Source organism: Schistocerca cancellata, chromosome 3, assembly GCF_023864275.1.
Source record: "Schistocerca cancellata isolate TAMUIC-IGC-003103 chromosome 3, iqSchCanc2.1, whole genome shotgun sequence".
In the NCBI taxonomy this organism is placed as follows: Eukaryota; Metazoa; Arthropoda; class Insecta; order Orthoptera; family Acrididae; genus Schistocerca; species Schistocerca cancellata.
In genome coordinates, this window is record NC_064628.1 from 407,422,141 (window position 1) to 407,441,678 (window position 19,538).

General features: G+C 48.1%; 9 non-coding genes across 9 annotated transcripts; all 9 read right to left on the reverse strand.

Annotated features, from left to right (window-relative positions):
- Positions 1-245: 245 nt before the first annotated feature.
- Positions 246-318, reverse strand: Trnak-uuu (transfer RNA lysine (anticodon UUU)). The gene has a single exon. It is a non-coding gene; the product is annotated as a tRNA-Lys (tRNA).
- Positions 319-672: 354 nt separating this feature from the next.
- On the reverse strand, positions 673-754 carry Trnas-aga (transfer RNA serine (anticodon AGA)). The gene has a single exon. It is a non-coding gene; the product is annotated as a tRNA-Ser (tRNA).
- A 677-nt stretch (positions 755-1,431) lies between these two features.
- Positions 1,432-1,513, reverse strand: Trnas-cga (transfer RNA serine (anticodon CGA)). The gene has a single exon. It is a non-coding gene; the product is annotated as a tRNA-Ser (tRNA).
- A 5,335-nt stretch (positions 1,514-6,848) lies between these two features.
- On the reverse strand, positions 6,849-6,921 carry Trnak-uuu (transfer RNA lysine (anticodon UUU)). The gene has a single exon. It is a non-coding gene; the product is annotated as a tRNA-Lys (tRNA).
- A 354-nt stretch (positions 6,922-7,275) lies between these two features.
- Trnas-aga (transfer RNA serine (anticodon AGA)) lies at positions 7,276-7,357 on the reverse strand. Its single transcript has one exon. It is a non-coding gene; the product is annotated as a tRNA-Ser (tRNA).
- Positions 7,358-8,034: 677 nt separating this feature from the next.
- Trnas-cga (transfer RNA serine (anticodon CGA)) lies at positions 8,035-8,116 on the reverse strand. The gene has a single exon. It is a non-coding gene; the product is annotated as a tRNA-Ser (tRNA).
- Positions 8,117-13,451: 5,335 nt separating this feature from the next.
- Positions 13,452-13,524, reverse strand: Trnak-uuu (transfer RNA lysine (anticodon UUU)). Its single transcript has one exon. It is a non-coding gene; the product is annotated as a tRNA-Lys (tRNA).
- Positions 13,525-13,878: 354 nt separating this feature from the next.
- Trnas-aga (transfer RNA serine (anticodon AGA)) lies at positions 13,879-13,960 on the reverse strand. The gene has a single exon. It is a non-coding gene; the product is annotated as a tRNA-Ser (tRNA).
- Positions 13,961-14,637: 677 nt separating this feature from the next.
- On the reverse strand, positions 14,638-14,719 carry Trnas-cga (transfer RNA serine (anticodon CGA)). Its single transcript has one exon. It is a non-coding gene; the product is annotated as a tRNA-Ser (tRNA).
- Positions 14,720-19,538: the final 4,819 nt, after the last annotated feature.

Genomic DNA, 19,538 nt, shown 5'->3' on the forward strand with positions numbered 1-19,538 from the left:
GAAAACAATGAACCTAACACACAACCACGCACAATCACGTGAAACAGAATGCACAAATACAACGTAAACAAAGCAAGTGACACTGAGCGCTCCGAACGTCCGCACGCTGCCGCGTCTCAAGCGGTAATGCACATGCAACTGCTGCCGTTTAGAGCACTGCAGTGCCAGGAAACGGCACAGCTGCATTCTTTTCCGTCGTGCTTTCACCGCTACTAGGCGAGCCGCTACCAAAGTATTAAAATTTCCGCCCGGACAGGGACTTGAACCCTGGACCCTCACGTCAAATGCCTTATGCTCTACCAACTGAGCTATCCGGGCTCACCTCACGTTACGACACCTCCCACTATGCTACGGACACATTGCCTCTTGTCCTTTACTGTTGGGCAATCGTTGCATGGAGCTGTTACTAATTAAGCGTCCTCTGAAATGCTGTCTACAAACGCATCACGCTAGGCTCGTAACAGACTATCGAAGAAAACTGACACACGATGTAAAATCAAATTGCAGCAGTTTTTACGTCTCATACGTTGAAGCAGAGGAGCTACGTGTTTTCTCGACACTCACTGGGCGATTGGAAAATTCACAAGCGTCTCGAATGCAATGTTTCCCACGTATTCGCTCATTTCACGGTTCCGTTGGAGATGCTCTTCACCTCTTGACACAAAAATGAAACGCAGTCGGTAGGACTCGAACCTACGCTCCCAGAGGGAATCTGATTTCTAGTCAGACGCCTTAACCACTCGGCCACGACTGCCGGTCACACAAGCGTCTGCCGACAAGTGAAAACGGCTCCTTTTAAAGCAACCTGACGGCAGAAAACGACATGGCCTCACTCGTTTCAGTAGTGCTTCCGTGGCCAGCGCAGTAGCCGTTACGACAGTGTATTAATTTTCGCCCGGACAGGGGCTTGAACGCGGGACCTTTTGGTTGAAGGCATAGTGCTCTGCCGACTCAGCTACCCTGTCCGCCTGCCAAGGATTATGGTACAGCTGCAATGTGTGGCAGTGATTCGCGTGTCGTAATTACTGGCTTGTGGCTCCAATGGCGACTTCACCGACTTCCCACTGACGCACCGCTGACGCTAGTTTTCTCTCGTCTTAAACGATGGACGTACTTTCAAGCAGCTGCGAGATCTTACGAAAAGAAACGCTGCACCACTGCCTGTGCCGCACTCGAATGACTCAATTGCGATTCTTAAAAAGAAATGAATGCTCGCTCTGTCCAACACTTTCAAGCACGTCTGCGTACTCACGAACACGGCGACGGCGCGAGAAAATGACGGGGGTGCGCTCGTGGGCCTGCGACGGTTTTCTGCATTACTAGCTTCCGTGCGAGGTGAACCGATAGCCACAGGAAGCAGGGGCCGCCGCGAAAATCAGTATTCTTAAACATGCGTGCGAAAATTTGTGCTCGTTTGTACGCAAAATCGCACGCAGCCGGTAGGATTCGAACCTACGCTCCCAGAGGCAATCTGATTTCGAGTCAGACGCCTTAACCACTCGGCCACGACTGCCGGTGGCGCCAGCTCCTCCCGACACATGCAACTGCTGCCGTTTAGAGCACTGCAGTGCCAGGAAACGGCACAGCTGCATTCTTTTCCGTCGTGCTTTCACCGCTACTAGGCGAGCCGCTACCAAAGTATTAAAATTTCCGCCCGCACAGGGACTTGAACCCTGGACCCTCACGTCAAATGCCTTATGCTCTAATGTGGTCATCCTATGCCATGTTTTTCAAATGTGATGTCCATCATGTTGCCGAATAATTTTTTACTGTCAGTGACTCTTTGAGTTTTCCAGTATTCCAGCTCCATGTAGGTTAGAAAACTAATAAAATCGTCCACTCCACGAACATTAATGATATAGTTAACATAGTGTCCCAGGATACACATGACTGTATTGTTTTTCGTCGCAGGGTAAAACTTTTTGTCGGGACGCATGAGGATATCCAGATGCAGATTGTCTTCCGCGCTGCTTGAGAGTACGGCGATCCTCTTCTTGACCCACCGCCAATTCAGTGCATGGCCACCGCAGGTAAACCGATGGATCAGAGAATCGAGAGCCCACAACAGAGACAGAGATTTGTGTCACTTAACCCAATTGCATGCAGCTTTTCATTAGTGGCAATCGTTTTATTTACCACCCTGTGCCAGGTTGAAGCAACATCCGAAGAGTGTACTTTCAAGCTGACGTTGGCCCACACCGTTGTCCAGTCGGTAGTCGGATACTTCTGTTCTATTGTATTTGGGGCCGCCGACTTTTCCCACTCACGTTGCAAGTCCCGAGTTGACAGTGGTCGTCGCCGTAGAACACCCACATCTGCATAACTAACATGAAGGAAAAATTCTCTGATGTGTTTCAATTTGTAATGGATTTTTCCGACGTCAATCGGTGGTTGCACACTCGCTGGACGTACTGTGAGGAACGACTGTTGAGTAACAGTGCATTGGCTGTCATGCAGTAAAGTCGTGGTCTGCTTGATGTACAAGGCCATTGCCTTCCCGGCGATGTTAACTAACTGAAGCCCACCAGTAGTTCTCGACTTGGCCAGGGTATCGGAGGACAATTTAAATATGTTTCCCTTCCAGATGTATTGATTGGCAACCTGCATGATCTTTCTGGCCTGAAGCTTGGGAATGGGAAAGATCTGTGCAACATATTACGCCTTGGAGAAGACGTAGGTATTGAGAATCCTGATTTTTTCGATAATGTTCACAGCACGCCATCGACATTCGACAATGGTACCCTGTATCAGATGCGTCACTGACTTCCAATTGGAGGCCGCCATTTTGAGAGGGCACCTATTCAAGGTGATTCCTAGTAGTTTGTGAGATTCCACAACATGCGCCCACGGTATAGTTAAGCTCTCGAAACCCCTGATATCGAGCACTTTACATTTCCGGTCACTTAGTTGTGCTCCAGACACTTCACTATATTGGTCGATCGCCCGTTTAATACGGACCACCTCGTCGTCACTGCGTAACAGTACGGCAACATCGTCAGCGTACGCACGGACTATGAATGTGTGACCGGACATTGACACTCCTGACAACTGGTGAGAAAGAGACCGAAGGAAGGGTTCCAGTGACAGCACAAAAAGTGACACAGAGAGTGGACTGCCCTGGGGGACACCCCGCTTAATGGATATCGGTTGCGTCAGCTGTCCATTGACTTGTATCCTCGCTGATATACCAGATATCAAATTGCGAAGGACTTTTATCACCCTTTCCGCGAGTCCTACTTTGTCCATTATGTGAAAAAGGTATCGGTGGTTCACATGATCAAAGGCTTTATGAAAGTCTAGAAAAAGCAGCGCACAATTCAGGTTGGTGACTGATGCAATGGAGATGAGGTCCCGAATTTCAGACATCGCAGACATGGCATTCCGTCCTGGCACGCACGTTTGGTGCCGCCGGACAACTTTGTGAATGAGCGGAGACATTCGGGTGTTAACAGCTCTGGCTATAGTTTTGTAGTCAAAATTGAGCAGGGTGAGCGGGCGCAGATTATCAAATCGCTCACACCCTTTGCGTTTGGGAACAAGGACAATTTTACCCTCCTTCATCGCAGCAGGAACAGGCGCCCCAGCAATGATTTCATTTAAAATTTCTGTAAAAGTAACACCAATTACATCCCAATACCGAAGATAAAACTCCTTGGGAAGGCCGTCCAGTCCTGGGGCTTTGTTAGCTGGCGACTTAACAATAAGTTCTAAAGTCTCCTCGACACTAAACGCAGCCAGAAAGTCACGATTATCATCCTCAGTAACAGACGTGTCCATCAACTGGAGTACAGTAGCAGTCAAGCCATCATTGGTTGGGTAGTCCGAGTACAGGCCGTGATAATACCTCTGGATTGCCGTGACTATGTCAGGTTGCCGAGTGAGAAGCTCCCCGTTATCAGTTGCCAGTTCGTCTATAAATAAGCGTCTACGGTTCGTCTGATGCTTAATAAGATGATACATGGAAGTTGTCTCAGATTGAACAAAAGATTTGACTTTTGACTTGATTTTTAATCCTTCTAGTTGTTTACATTTGAGACTGAGCATCTTAGCCTTGATTTGCTTTATTTGAGCCGTGTAAATATTATTGACGCTAAATTTGTCGTAGAGCTGCCTTAAAAGCGAATAGTAAAATTCGGTGGTCCTCTTTGCATCCCTTGATTGCGTATTACAGTACGAAATCAAAGTCCGACGCAACTTTGGTTTAGCAAAGGACGTCCACCACTCCACTTTCGTACGGTATCTATTGACAGAGCGAAGACAAAAAGTCCAAGTTCGTGTGACAAGTACCTCGAGATCGGCGTCCTGAAGGTGGGAAATGTTGAACATCCAGTGATTTCTGAATCGTTTGGTGGGTTGTCTGTTCAGTTGTATAACGGTGGCGTAGGCGCAGTGATCGCTACATGGGACGGGAATGACCTCCGAGTCAACAACATGTACTCCAAGCTGAGAAGACACATGTATTCTGTCGAGGCGGCTACTCGGGGTGGAAGTGAAGTACGTAAATTTCACAAGGGTAGGGTGAAGGAGTTCCCACGTATCCTTGAGATTCATCCGTAAAACCAGATCATGAAGCTCCTTACAATAGTTAAAATGCGGCCGCTGATCTTTTTGATGTACAACACAGTTAAAATCTCCTCCTAATATGAGGGCAGTCGGATTTTTACGAAGCAGGTAAATTAGTTCGTCTTTAAAGAACTCGGTCCTTGCGAACCTGTGTCCACTCCCTGAGGGCGCGTATAGGTTCACGAGCGTGACACCGAATATTTTGCAGCATATGCCACGCCCCGACTCCAGTGTTTCAACGTCCGAGACGGGGATGCCTTCACGCACGAGAATGGCTGTACCAGTGCTAAGTTCGAAGGCAACATTGGTAATACAGTGGAAGCCAGGAATAACCAGATCGGAAACAAGGAATTCCTGCAATAGAAGTATATCAGCGGCAGACTCATATACGAACTGCCTAAAGACTGCAAGTTTCAATTCAGACATGATCCTGTTAACATTAACACTCAGGAACTTGTACGCTTGTGCCATGGAATTGACGGAGCTACTTTAAATTAACGTGATCATCGTCTCCGGCAAAACAATCCATTCGTGAACCAGCTGGTGGAGAGTGGCCATCACCATCGTTCGCATCCGAGAGGGCTTGCAGTTTGTGTTTGCTGCGTGGTACATTCAAGTTCTGTTGGAATTTCTTTTTGTTCCTCCCGAAGCTTGCGACTTTTTCCGCAGAAAGCGGCATCGGAGAATCGACACAGGTCTCCTGTGCAGGTTGCCCTGCTACAGCAACTTGCATGTGCGTCTCGCCGGATAGTCCTTCCGGAGACGCGGTAAGTTCTTGTTTACCCACACGTTGGGATTGTGTGGAAACACTCTCCCGGTCAGGTTGTTGACAAGCAAGGCTGAGACCTCGCTCTGTGTTGACACACTCGTCAGCGTGTTTGTTGTCAGTGTCGCGTGGCTGTGATACGAGTTGGGGACCTGCGCACACACCGTCGACGTCACTGTGGGCAACGTGCTGAGGTTCACTATCGGTTTGTTGGGGAACCGACTCGACAGACGTGGACGGTAAGCAAGAACCAACCTGGGACGTAGCACTACCGTCATCGGGCGAAGAAGTATTAACATCAACACTTGATGCTGGTATAGCGTCTTGCGAAAGCTCAATGTCTTCTGCCGGATGTTTGATATCAAGTGTGGCAGGTGTTACCGGTACTGAGACGCCTTCATCTGAACTACTACTGTCGCACGTTCGACGTCTCTTGGACGTTACCGCAGTGACTGGACGGGTGAGAGGGTTCTGATCCCCGCCCTTCGCAAGAGGAATAGCAGGGAACTCGTCTTCAAAAGGTTTTTCATGTACAGTCACAGTATCAGTGGAAAGGGACGGCTCATCACTTGGTAACTGGGTGCCTGTCACTAAATCAAATAAAATGAGCCTCTTACGTTGTTGGAAAGTAGGCTTTAAGACGGTCATTCTTTTAGGGCAATTTTGCCGTAAATGATCACTTTCATTGCAGTTAAAACACGTAGAAGCTTGCCCAGAATATGTAACCTGCACCTTATACCCACAAACAAATACATGGGATGGGATGTTGACTTTAACTTGCATCTCAACCGATCTGATGCCAGAAAAACATTGCAACTTATGTTGCCTGGACCACTTTTCAAGTCTAATGTTACGCACTTCGCCATATGTCGTGAGCACATCTTTTAAGAAACAGTTGTCTACTTCAGGGGGCAGGTTGTAAATACGCACGTTACAGATCTCGACATCCGCGTTAGTAACTTGGACAGTACTCACAGTGCCATCGCGATGCCGGAACTCGACACCGCCGCCATGTTTCTGCAAAAGTCGTTCCAGTAACAGGGGATTCAGGATCTTCACGAAAAAGCAGTACAAATCCAGGTCGTAGTAGGCAGTGTGAACTTGATCAGTGGTTATGCCTATTGTATCGACGATCCATTCATGAACTTCCAGTGAACTTGGCTGAACTGATCGTGTAGCCTTGTCAAACTCGAACTGCAGGGTATTTTTCCTTGGAATCGTGGGAACCATCATGCAAATTAACCCAAATGGGCTAATTGCATACAGCAAACACTGAAAACAATGAACCTAACACACAACCACGCACAATCACGTGAAACAGAATGCACAAATACAACGTAAACAAAGCAAGTGACACTGAGCGCTCCGAACGTCCGCACGCTGCCGCGTCTCAAGCGGTAATGCACATGCAACTGCTGCCGTTTAGAGCACTGCAGTGCCAGGAAACGGCACAGCTGCATTCTTTTCCGTCGTGCTTTCACCGCTACTAGGCGAGCCGCTACCAAAGTATTAAAATTTCCGCCCGGACAGGGACTTGAACCCTGGACCCTCACGTCAAATGCCTTATGCTCTACCAACTGAGCTATCCGGGCTCACCTCACGTTACGACACCTCCCACTATGCTACGGACACATTGCCTCTTGTCCTTTACTGTTGGGCAATCGTTGCATGGAGCTGTTACTAATTAAGCGTCCTCTGAAATGCTGTCTACAAACGCATCACGCTAGGCTCGTAACAGACTATCGAAGAAAACTGACACACGATGTAAAATCAAATTGCAGCAGTTTTTACGTCTCATACGTTGAAGCAGAGGAGCTACGTGTTTTCTCGACACTCACTGGGCGATTGGAAAATTCACAAGCGTCTCGAATGCAATGTTTCCCACGTATTCGCTCATTTCACGGTTCCGTTGGAGATGCTCTTCACCTCTTGACACAAAAATGAAACGCAGTCGGTAGGACTCGAACCTACGCTCCCAGAGGGAATCTGATTTCTAGTCAGACGCCTTAACCACTCGGCCACGACTGCCGGTCACACAAGCGTCTGCCGACAAGTGAAAACGGCTCCTTTTAAAGCAACCTGACGGCAGAAAACGACATGGCCTCACTCGTTTCAGTAGTGCTTCCGTGGCCAGCGCAGTAGCCGTTACGACAGTGTATTAATTTTCGCCCGGACAGGGGCTTGAACGCGGGACCTTTTGGTTGAAGGCATAGTGCTCTGCCGACTCAGCTACCCTGTCCGCCTGCCAAGGATTATGGTACAGCTGCAATGTGTGGCAGTGATTCGCGTGTCGTAATTACTGGCTTGTGGCTCCAATGGCGACTTCACCGACTTCCCACTGACGCACCGCTGACGCTAGTTTTCTCTCGTCTTAAACGATGGACGTACTTTCAAGCAGCTGCGAGATCTTACGAAAAGAAACGCTGCACCACTGCCTGTGCCGCACTCGAATGACTCAATTGCGATTCTTAAAAAGAAATGAATGCTCGCTCTGTCCAACACTTTCAAGCACGTCTGCGTACTCACGAACACGGCGACGGCGCGAGAAAATGACGGGGGTGCGCTCGTGGGCCTGCGACGGTTTTCTGCATTACTAGCTTCCGTGCGAGGTGAACCGATAGCCACAGGAAGCAGGGGCCGCCGCGAAAATCAGTATTCTTAAACATGCGTGCGAAAATTTGTGCTCGTTTGTACGCAAAATCGCACGCAGCCGGTAGGATTCGAACCTACGCTCCCAGAGGGAATCTGATTTCGAGTCAGACGCCTTAACCACTCGGCCACGACTGCCGGTGGCGCCAGCTCCTCCCGACACATGCAACTGCTGCCGTTTAGAGCACTGCAGTGCCAGGAAACGGCACAGCTGCATTCTTTTCCGTCGTGCTTTCACCGCTACTAGGCGAGCCGCTACCAAAGTATTAAAATTTCCGCCCGCACAGGGACTTGAACCCTGGACCCTCACGTCAAATGCCTTATGCTCTAATGTGGTCATCCTATGCCATGTTTTTCAAATGTGATGTCCATCATGTTGCCGAATAATTTTTTACTGTCAGTGACTCTTTGAGTTTTCCAGTATTCCAGCTCCATGTAGGTTAGAAAACTAATAAAATCGTCCACTCCACGAACATTAATGATATAGTTAACATAGTGTCCCAGGATACACATGACTGTATTGTTTTTCGTCGCAGGGTAAAACTTTTTGTCGGGACGCATGAGGATATCCAGATGCAGATTGTCTTCCGCGCTGCTTGAGAGTACGGCGATCCTCTTCTTGACCCACCGCCAATTCAGTGCATGGCCACCGCAGGTAAACCGATGGATCAGAGAATCGAGAGCCCACAACAGAGACAGAGATTTGTGTCACTTAACCCAATTGCATGCAGCTTTTCATTAGTGGCAATCGTTTTATTTACCACCCTGTGCCAGGTTGAAGCAACATCCGAAGAGTGTACTTTCAAGCTGACGTTGGCCCACACCGTTGTCCAGTCGGTAGTCGGATACTTCTGTTCTATTGTATTTGGGGCCGCCGACTTTTCCCACTCACGTTGCAAGTCCCGAGTTGACAGTGGTCGTCGCCGTAGAACACCCACATCTGCATAACTAACATGAAGGAAAAATTCTCTGATGTGTTTCAATTTGTAATGGATTTTTCCGACGTCAATCGGTGGTTGCACACTCGCTGGACGTACTGTGAGGAACGACTGTTGAGTAACAGTGCATTGGCTGTCATGCAGTAAAGTCGTGGTCTGCTTGATGTACAAGGCCATTGCCTTCCCGGCGATGTTAACTAACTGAAGCCCACCAGTAGTTCTCGACTTGGCCAGGGTATCGGAGGACAATTTAAATATGTTTCCCTTCCAGATGTATTGATTGGCAACCTGCATGATCTTTCTGGCCTGAAGCTTGGGAATGGGAAAGATCTGTGCAACATATTACGCCTTGGAGAAGACGTAGGTATTGAGAATCCTGATTTTTTCGATAATGTTCACAGCACGCCATCGACATTCGACAATGGTACCCTGTATCAGATGCGTCACTGACTTCCAATTGGAGGCCGCCATTTTGAGAGGGCACCTATTCAAGGTGATTCCTAGTAGTTTGTGAGATTCCACAACATGCGCCCACGGTATAGTTAAGCTCTCGAAACCCCTGATATCGAGCACTTTACATTTCCGGTCACTTAGTTGTGCTCCAGACACTTCACTATATTGGTCGATCGCCCGTTTAATACGGACCACCTCGTCGTCACTGCGTAACAGTACGGCAACATCGTCAGCGTACGCACGGACTATGAATGTGTGACCGGACATTGACACTCCTGACAACTGGTGAGAAAGAGACCGAAGGAAGGGTTCCAGTGACAGCACAAAAAGTGACACAGAGAGTGGACTGCCCTGGGGGACACCCCGCTTAATGGATATCGGTTGCGTCAGCTGTCCATTGACTTGTATCCTCGCTGATATACCAGATATCAAATTGCGAAGGACTTTTATCACCCTTTCCGCGAGTCCTACTTTGTCCATTATGTGAAAAAGGTATCGGTGGTTCACATGATCAAAGGCTTTATGAAAGTCTAGAAAAAGCAGCGCACAATTCAGGTTGGTGACTGATGCAATGGAGATGAGGTCCCGAATTTCAGACATCGCAGACATGGCATTCCGTCCTGGCACGCACGTTTGGTGCCGCCGGACAACTTTGTGAATGAGCGGAGACATTCGGGTGTTAACAGCTCTGGCTATAGTTTTGTAGTCAAAATTGAGCAGGGTGAGCGGGCGCAGATTATCAAATCGCTCACACCCTTTGCGTTTGGGAACAAGGACAATTTTACCCTCCTTCATCGCAGCAGGAACAGGCGCCCCAGCAATGATTTCATTTAAAATTTCTGTAAAAGTAACACCAATTACATCCCAATACCGAAGATAAAACTCCTTGGGAAGGCCGTCCAGTCCTGGGGCTTTGTTAGCTGGCGACTTAACAATAAGTTCTAAAGTCTCCTCGACACTAAACGCAGCCAGAAAGTCACGATTATCATCCTCAGTAACAGACGTGTCCATCAACTGGAGTACAGTAGCAGTCAAGCCATCATTGGTTGGGTAGTCCGAGTACAGGCCGTGATAATACCTCTGGATTGCCGTGACTATGTCAGGTTGCCGAGTGAGAAGCTCCCCGTTATCAGTTGCCAGTTCGTCTATAAATAAGCGTCTACGGTTCGTCTGATGCTTAATAAGATGATACATGGAAGTTGTCTCAGATTGAACAAAAGATTTGACTTTTGACTTGATTTTTAATCCTTCTAGTTGTTTACATTTGAGACTGAGCATCTTAGCCTTGATTTGCTTTATTTGAGCCGTGTAAATATTATTGACGCTAAATTTGTCGTAGAGCTGCCTTAAAAGCGAATAGTAAAATTCGGTGGTCCTCTTTGCATCCCTTGATTGCGTATTACAGTACGAAATCAAAGTCCGACGCAACTTTGGTTTAGCAAAGGACGTCCACCACTCCACTTTCGTACGGTATCTATTGACAGAGCGAAGACAAAAAGTCCAAGTTCGTGTGACAAGTACCTCGAGATCGGCGTCCTGAAGGTGGGAAATGTTGAACATCCAGTGATTTCTGAATCGTTTGGTGGGTTGTCTGTTCAGTTGTATAACGGTGGCGTAGGCGCAGTGATCGCTACATGGGACGGGAATGACCTCCGAGTCAACAACATGTACTCCAAGCTGAGAAGACACATGTATTCTGTCGAGGCGGCTACTCGGGGTGGAAGTGAAGTACGTAAATTTCACAAGGGTAGGGTGAAGGAGTTCCCACGTATCCTTGAGATTCATCCGTAAAACCAGATCATGAAGCTCCTTACAATAGTTAAAATGCGGCCGCTGATCTTTTTGATGTACAACACAGTTAAAATCTCCTCCTAATATGAGGGCAGTCGGATTTTTACGAAGCAGGTAAATTAGTTCGTCTTTAAAGAACTCGGTCCTTGCGAACCTGTGTCCACTCCCTGAGGGCGCGTATAGGTTCACGAGCGTGACACCGAATATTTTGCAGCATATGCCACGCCCCGACTCCAGTGTTTCAACGTCCGAGACGGGGATGCCTTCACGCACGAGAATGGCTGTACCAGTGCTAAGTTCGAAGGCAACATTGGTAATACAGTGGAAGCCAGGAATAACCAGATCGGAAACAAGGAATTCCTGCAATAGAAGTATATCAGCGGCAGACTCATATACGAACTGCCTAAAGACTGCAAGTTTCAATTCAGACATGATCCTGTTAACATTAACACTCAGGAACTTGTACGCTTGTGCCATGGAATTGACGGAGCTACTTTAAATTAACGTGATCATCGTCTCCGGCAAAACAATCCATTCGTGAACCAGCTGGTGGAGAGTGGCCATCACCATCGTTCGCATCCGAGAGGGCTTGCAGTTTGTGTTTGCTGCGTGGTACATTCAAGTTCTGTTGGAATTTCTTTTTGTTCCTCCCGAAGCTTGCGACTTTTTCCGCAGAAAGCGGCATCGGAGAATCGACACAGGTCTCCTGTGCAGGTTGCCCTGCTACAGCAACTTGCATGTGCGTCTCGCCGGATAGTCCTTCCGGAGACGCGGTAAGTTCTTGTTTACCCACACGTTGGGATTGTGTGGAAACACTCTCCCGGTCAGGTTGTTGACAAGCAAGGCTGAGACCTCGCTCTGTGTTGACACACTCGTCAGCGTGTTTGTTGTCAGTGTCGCGTGGCTGTGATACGAGTTGGGGACCTGCGCACACACCGTCGACGTCACTGTGGGCAACGTGCTGAGGTTCACTATCGGTTTGTTGGGGAACCGACTCGACAGACGTGGACGGTAAGCAAGAACCAACCTGGGACGTAGCACTACCGTCATCGGGCGAAGAAGTATTAACATCAACACTTGATGCTGGTATAGCGTCTTGCGAAAGCTCAATGTCTTCTGCCGGATGTTTGATATCAAGTGTGGCAGGTGTTACCGGTACTGAGACGCCTTCATCTGAACTACTACTGTCGCACGTTCGACGTCTCTTGGACGTTACCGCAGTGACTGGACGGGTGAGAGGGTTCTGATCCCCGCCCTTCGCAAGAGGAATAGCAGGGAACTCGTCTTCAAAAGGTTTTTCATGTACAGTCACAGTATCAGTGGAAAGGGACGGCTCATCACTTGGTAACTGGGTGCCTGTCACTAAATCAAATAAAATGAGCCTCTTACGTTGTTGGAAAGTAGGCTTTAAGACGGTCATTCTTTTAGGGCAATTTTGCCGTAAATGATCACTTTCATTGCAGTTAAAACACGTAGAAGCTTGCCCAGAATATGTAACCTGCACCTTATACCCACAAACAAATACATGGGATGGGATGTTGACTTTAACTTGCATCTCAACCGATCTGATGCCAGAAAAACATTGCAACTTATGTTGCCTGGACCACTTTTCAAGTCTAATGTTACGCACTTCGCCATATGTCGTGAGCACATCTTTTAAGAAACAGTTGTCTACTTCAGGGGGCAGGTTGTAAATACGCACGTTACAGATCTCGACATCCGCGTTAGTAACTTGGACAGTACTCACAGTGCCATCGCGATGCCGGAACTCGACACCGCCGCCATGTTTCTGCAAAAGTCGTTCCAGTAACAGGGGATTCAGGATCTTCACGAAAAAGCAGTACAAATCCAGGTCGTAGTAGGCAGTGTGAACTTGATCAGTGGTTATGCCTATTGTATCGACGATCCATTCATGAACTTCCAGTGAACTTGGCTGAACTGATCGTGTAGCCTTGTCAAACTCGAACTGCAGGGTATTTTTCCTTGGAATCGTGGGAACCATCATGCAAATTAACCCAAATGGGCTAATTGCATACAGCAAACACTGAAAACAATGAACCTAACACACAACCACGCACAATCACGTGAAACAGAATGCACAAATACAACGTAAACAAAGCAAGTGACACTGAGCGCTCCGAACGTCCGCACGCTGCCGCGTCTCAAGCGGTAATGCACATGCAACTGCTGCCGTTTAGAGCACTGCAGTGCCAGGAAACGGCACAGCTGCATTCTTTTCCGTCGTGCTTTCACCGCTACTAGGCGAGCCGCTACCAAAGTATTAAAATTTCCGCCCGGACAGGGACTTGAACCCTGGACCCTCACGTCAAATGCCTTATGCTCTACCAACTGAGCTATCCGGGCTCACCTCACGTTACGACACCTCCCACTATGCTACGGACACATTGCCTCTTGTCCTTTACTGTTGGGCAATCGTTGCATGGAGCTGTTACTAATTAAGCGTCCTCTGAAATGCTGTCTACAAACGCATCACGCTAGGCTCGTAACAGACTATCGAAGAAAACTGACACACGATGTAAAATCAAATTGCAGCAGTTTTTACGTCTCATACGTTGAAGCAGAGGAGCTACGTGTTTTCTCGACACTCACTGGGCGATTGGAAAATTCACAAGCGTCTCGAATGCAATGTTTCCCACGTATTCGCTCATTTCACGGTTCCGTTGGAGATGCTCTTCACCTCTTGACACAAAAATGAAACGCAGTCGGTAGGACTCGAACCTACGCTCCCAGAGGGAATCTGATTTCTAGTCAGACGCCTTAACCACTCGGCCACGACTGCCGGTCACACAAGCGTCTGCCGACAAGTGAAAACGGCTCCTTTTAAAGCAACCTGACGGCAGAAAACGACATGGCCTCACTCGTTTCAGTAGTGCTTCCGTGGCCAGCGCAGTAGCCGTTACGACAGTGTATTAATTTTCGCCCGGACAGGGGCTTGAACGCGGGACCTTTTGGTTGAAGGCATAGTGCTCTGCCGACTCAGCTACCCTGTCCGCCTGCCAAGGATTATGGTACAGCTGCAATGTGTGGCAGTGATTCGCGTGTCGTAATTACTGGCTTGTGGCTCCAATGGCGACTTCACCGACTTCCCACTGACGCACCGCTGACGCTAGTTTTCTCTCGTCTTAAACGATGGACGTACTTTCAAGCAGCTGCGAGATCTTACGAAAAGAAACGCTGCACCACTGCCTGTGCCGCACTCGAATGACTCAATTGCGATTCTTAAAAAGAAATGAATGCTCGCTCTGTCCAACACTTTCAAGCACGTCTGCGTACTCACGAACACGGCGACGGCGCGAGAAAATGACGGGGGTGCGCTCGTGGGCCTGCGACGGTTTTCTGCATTACTAGCTTCCGTGCGAGGTGAACCGATAGCCACAGGAAGCAGGGGCCGCCGCGAAAATCAGTATTCTTAAACATGCGTGCGAAAATTTGTGCTCGTTTGTACGCAAAATCGCACGCAGCCGGTAGGATTCGAACCTACGCTCCCAGAGGCAATCTGATTTCGAGTCAGACGCCTTAACCACTCGGCCACGACTGCCGGTGGCGCCAGCTCCTCCCGACACATGCAACTGCTGCCGTTTAGAGCACTGCAGTGCCAGGAAACGGCACAGCTGCATTCTTTTCCGTCGTGCTTTCACCGCTACTAGGCGAGCCGCTACCAAAGTATTAAAATTTCCGCCCGCACAGGGACTTGAACCCTGGACCCTCACGTCAAATGCCTTATGCTCTAATGTGGTCATCCTATGCCATGTTTTTCAAATGTGATGTCCATCATGTTGCCGAATAATTTTTTACTGTCAGTGACTCTTTGAGTTTTCCAGTATTCCAGCTCCATGTAGGTTAGAAAACTAATAAAATCGTCCACTCCACGAACATTAATGATATAGTTAACATAGTGTCCCAGGATACACATGACTGTATTGTTTTTCGTCGCAGGGTAAAACTTTTTGTCGGGACGCATGAGGATATCCAGATGCAGATTGTCTTCCGCGCTGCTTGAGAGTACGGCGATCCTCTTCTTGACCCACCGCCAATTCAGTGCATGGCCACCGCAGGTAAACCGATGGATCAGAGAATCGAGAGCCCACAACAGAGACAGAGATTTGTGTCACTTAACCCAATTGCATGCAGCTTTTCATTAGTGGCAATCGTTTTATTTACCACCCTGTGCCAGGTTGAAGCAACATCCGAAGAGTGTACTTTCAAGCTGACGTTGGCCCACACCGTTGTCCAGTCGGTAGTCGGATACTTCTGTTCTATTGTATTTGGGGCCGCCGACTTTTCCCACTCACGTTGCAAGTCCCGAGTTGACAGTGGTCGTCGCCGTAGAACACCCACATCTGCATAACTAACATGAAGGAAAAATTCTCTGATGTGTTTCAATTTGTAATGGATTTTTCCGACGTCAATCGGTGGTTGCACACTCGCTGGACGTACTGTGAGGAACGACTGTTGAGTAACAGTGCATTGGCTGTCATGCAGTAAAGTCGTGGTCTGCTTGATGTACAAGGCCATTGCCTTCCCGGCGATGTTAACTAACTGAAGCCCACCAGTAGTTCTCGACTTGGCCAGGGTATCGGAGGACAATTTAAATATGTTTCCCTTCCAGATGTATTGATTGGCAACCTGCATGATCTTTCTGGCCTGAAGCTTGGGAATGGGAAAGATCTGTGCAACATATTACGCCTTGGAGAAGACGTAGGTATTGAGAATCCTGATTTTTTCGATAATGTTCACAGCACGCCATCGACATTCGACAATGGTACCCTGTATCAGATGCGTCACTGACTTCCAATTGGAGGCCGCCATTTTGAGAGGGCACCTATTCAAGGTGATTCCTAGTAGTTTGTGAGATTCCACAACATGCGCCCACGGTATAGTTAAGCTCTCGAAACCCCTGATATCGAGCACTTTACATTTCCGGTCACTTAGTTGTGCTCCAGACACTTCACTATATTGGTCGATCGCCCGTTTAATACGGACCACCTCGTCGTCACTGCGTAACAGTACGGCAACATCGTCAGCGTACGCACGGACTATGAATGTGTGACCGGACATTGACACTCCTGACAACTGGTGAGAAAGAGACCGAAGGAAGGGTTCCAGTGACAGCACAAAAAGTGACACAGAGAGTGGACTGCCCTGGGGGACACCCCGCTTAATGGATATCGGTTGCGTCAGCTGTCCATTGACTTGTATCCTCGCTGATATACCAGATATCAAATTGCGAAGGACTTTTATCACCCTTTCCGCGAGTCCTACTTTGTCCATTATGTGAAAAAGGTATCGGTGGTTCACATGATCAAAGGCTTTATGAAAGTCTAGAAAAAGCAGCGCACAATTCAGGTTGGTGACTGATGCAATGGAGATGAGGTCCCGAATTTCAGACATCGCAGACATGGCATTCCGTCCTGGCACGCACGTTTGGTGCCGCCGGACAACTTTGTGAATGAGCGGAGACATTCGGGTGTTAACAGCTCTGGCTATAGTTTTGTAGTCAAAATTGAGCAGGGTGAGCGGGCGCAGATTATCAAATCGCTCACACCCTTTGCGTTTGGGAACAAGGACAATTTTACCCTCCTTCATCGCAGCAGGAACAGGCGCCCCAGCAATGATTTCATTTAAAATTTCTGTAAAAGTAACACCAATTACATCCCAATACCGAAGATAAAACTCCTTGGGAAGGCCGTCCAGTCCTGGGGCTTTGTTAGCTGGCGACTTAACAATAAGTTCTAAAGTCTCCTCGACACTAAACGCAGCCAGAAAGTCACGATTATCATCCTCAGTAACAGACGTGTCCATCAACTGGAGTACAGTAGCAGTCAAGCCATCATTGGTTGGGTAGTCCGAGTACAGGCCGTGATAATACCTCTGGATTGCCGTGACTATGTCAGGTTGCCGAGTGAGAAGCTCCCCGTTATCAGTTGCCAGTTCGTCTATAAATAAGCGTCTACGGTTCGTCTGATGCTTAATAAGATGATACATGGAAGTTGTCTCAGATTGAACAAAAGATTTGACTTTTGACTTGATTTTTAATCCTTCTAGTTGTTTACATTTGAGACTGAGCATCTTAGCCTTGATTTGCTTTATTTGAGCCGTGTAAATATTATTGACGCTAAATTTGTCGTAGAGCTGCCTTAAAAGCGAATAGTAAAATTCGGTGGTCCTCTTTGCATCCCTTGATTGCGTATTACAGTACGAAATCAAAGTCCGACGCAACTTTGGTTTAGCAAAGGACGTCCACCACTCCACTTTCGTACGGTATCTATTGACAGAGCGAAGACAAAAAGTCCAAGTTCGTGTGACAAGTACCTCGAGATCGGCGTCCTGAAGGTGGGAAATGTTGAACATCCAGTGATTTCTGAATCGTTTGGTGGGTTGTCTGTTCAGTTGTATAACGGTGGCGTAGGCGCAGTGATCGCTACATGGGACGGGAATGACCTCCGAGTCAACAACATGTACTCCAAGCTGAGAAGACACATGTATTCTGTCGAGGCGGCTACTCGGGGTGGAAGTGAAGTACGTAAATTTCACAAGGGTAGGGTGAAGGAGTTCCCACGTATCCTTGAGATTCATCCGTAAAACCAGATCATGAAGCTCCTTACAATAGTTAAAATGCGGCCGCTGATCTTTTTGATGTACAACACAGTTAAAATCTCCTCCTAATATGAGGGCAGTCGGATTTTTACGAAGCAGGTAAATTAGTTCGTCTTTAAAGAACTCGGTCCTTGCGAACCTGTGTCCACTCCCTGAGGGCGCGTATAGGTTCACGAGCGTGACACCGAATATTTTGCAGCATATGCCACGCCCCGACTCCAGTGTTTCAACGTCCGAGACGGGGATGCCTTCACGCACGAGAATGGCTGTACCAGTGCTAAGTTCGAAGGCAACATTGGTAATACAGTGGAAGCCAGGAATAACCAGATCGGAAACAAGGAATTCCTGCAATAGAAGTATATCAGCGGCAGACTCATATACGAACTGCCTAAAGACTGCAAGTTTCAATTCAGACATGATCCTGTTAACATTAACACTCAGGAACTTGTACGCTTGTGCCATGGAATTGACGGAGCTACTTTAAATTAACGTGATCATCGTCTCCGGCAAAACAATCCATTCGTGAACCAGCTGGTGGAGAGTGGCCATCACCATCGTTCGCATCCGAGAGGGCTTGCAGTTTGTGTTTGCTGCGTGGTACATTCAAGTTCTGTTGGAATTTCTTTTTGTTCCTCCCGAAGCTTGCGACTTTTTCCGCAGAAAGCGGCATCGGAGAATCGACACAGGTCTCCTGTGCAGGTTGCCCTGCTACAGCAACTTGCATGTGCGTCTCGCCGGATAGTCCTTCCGGAGACGCGGTAAGTTCTTGTTTACCCACACGTTGGGATTGTGTGGAAACACTCTCCCGGTCAGGTTGTTGACAAGCAAGGCTGAGACCTCGCTCTGTGTTGACACACTCGTCAGCGTGTTTGTTGTCAGTGTCGCGTGGCTGTGATACGAGTTGGGGACCTGCGCACACACCGTCGACGTCACTGTGGGCAACGTGCTGAGGTTCACTATCGGTTTGTTGGGGAACCGACTCGACAGACGTGGACGGTAAGCAAGAACCAACCTGGGACGTAGCACTACCGTCATCGGGCGAAGAAGTATTAACATCAACACTTGATGCTGGTATAGCGTCTTGCGAAAGCTCAATGTCTTCTGCCGGATGTTTGATATCAAGTGTGGCAGGTGTTACCGGTACTGAGACGCCTTCATCTGAACTACTACTGTCGCACGTTCGACGTCTCTTGGACGTTACCGCAGTGACTGGACGGGTGAGAGGGTTCTGATCCCCGCCCTTCGCAAGAGGAATAGCAGGGAACTCGTCTTCAAAAGGTTTTTCATGTACAGTCACAGTATCAGTGGAAAGGGACGGCTCATTACTTGGTAACTGGGTGCCTGTCACTAAATCAAATAAAATGAGCCTCTTACGTTGTTGGAAAGTAGGCTTTAAGACGGTCATTCTTTTAGGGCAATTTTGCCGTAAATGATCACTTTCATTGCAGTTAAAACACGTAGAAGCTTGCCCAGAATATGTAACCTGCACCTTATACCCACAAACAAATACATGGGATGGGATGTTGACTTTAACTTGCATCTCAACCGATCTGATGCCAGAAAAACATTGCAACTTATGTTGCCTGGACCACTTTTCAAGTCTAATGTTACGCACTTCGCCATATGTCGTGAGCACATCTTTTAAGAAACAGTTGTCTACTTCAGGGGGCAGATTGTAAATACGCACGTTACAGATCTCGACATCCGCGTTAGTAACTTGGACAGTACTCACAGTGCCATCGCGATGCCGGAACTCGACA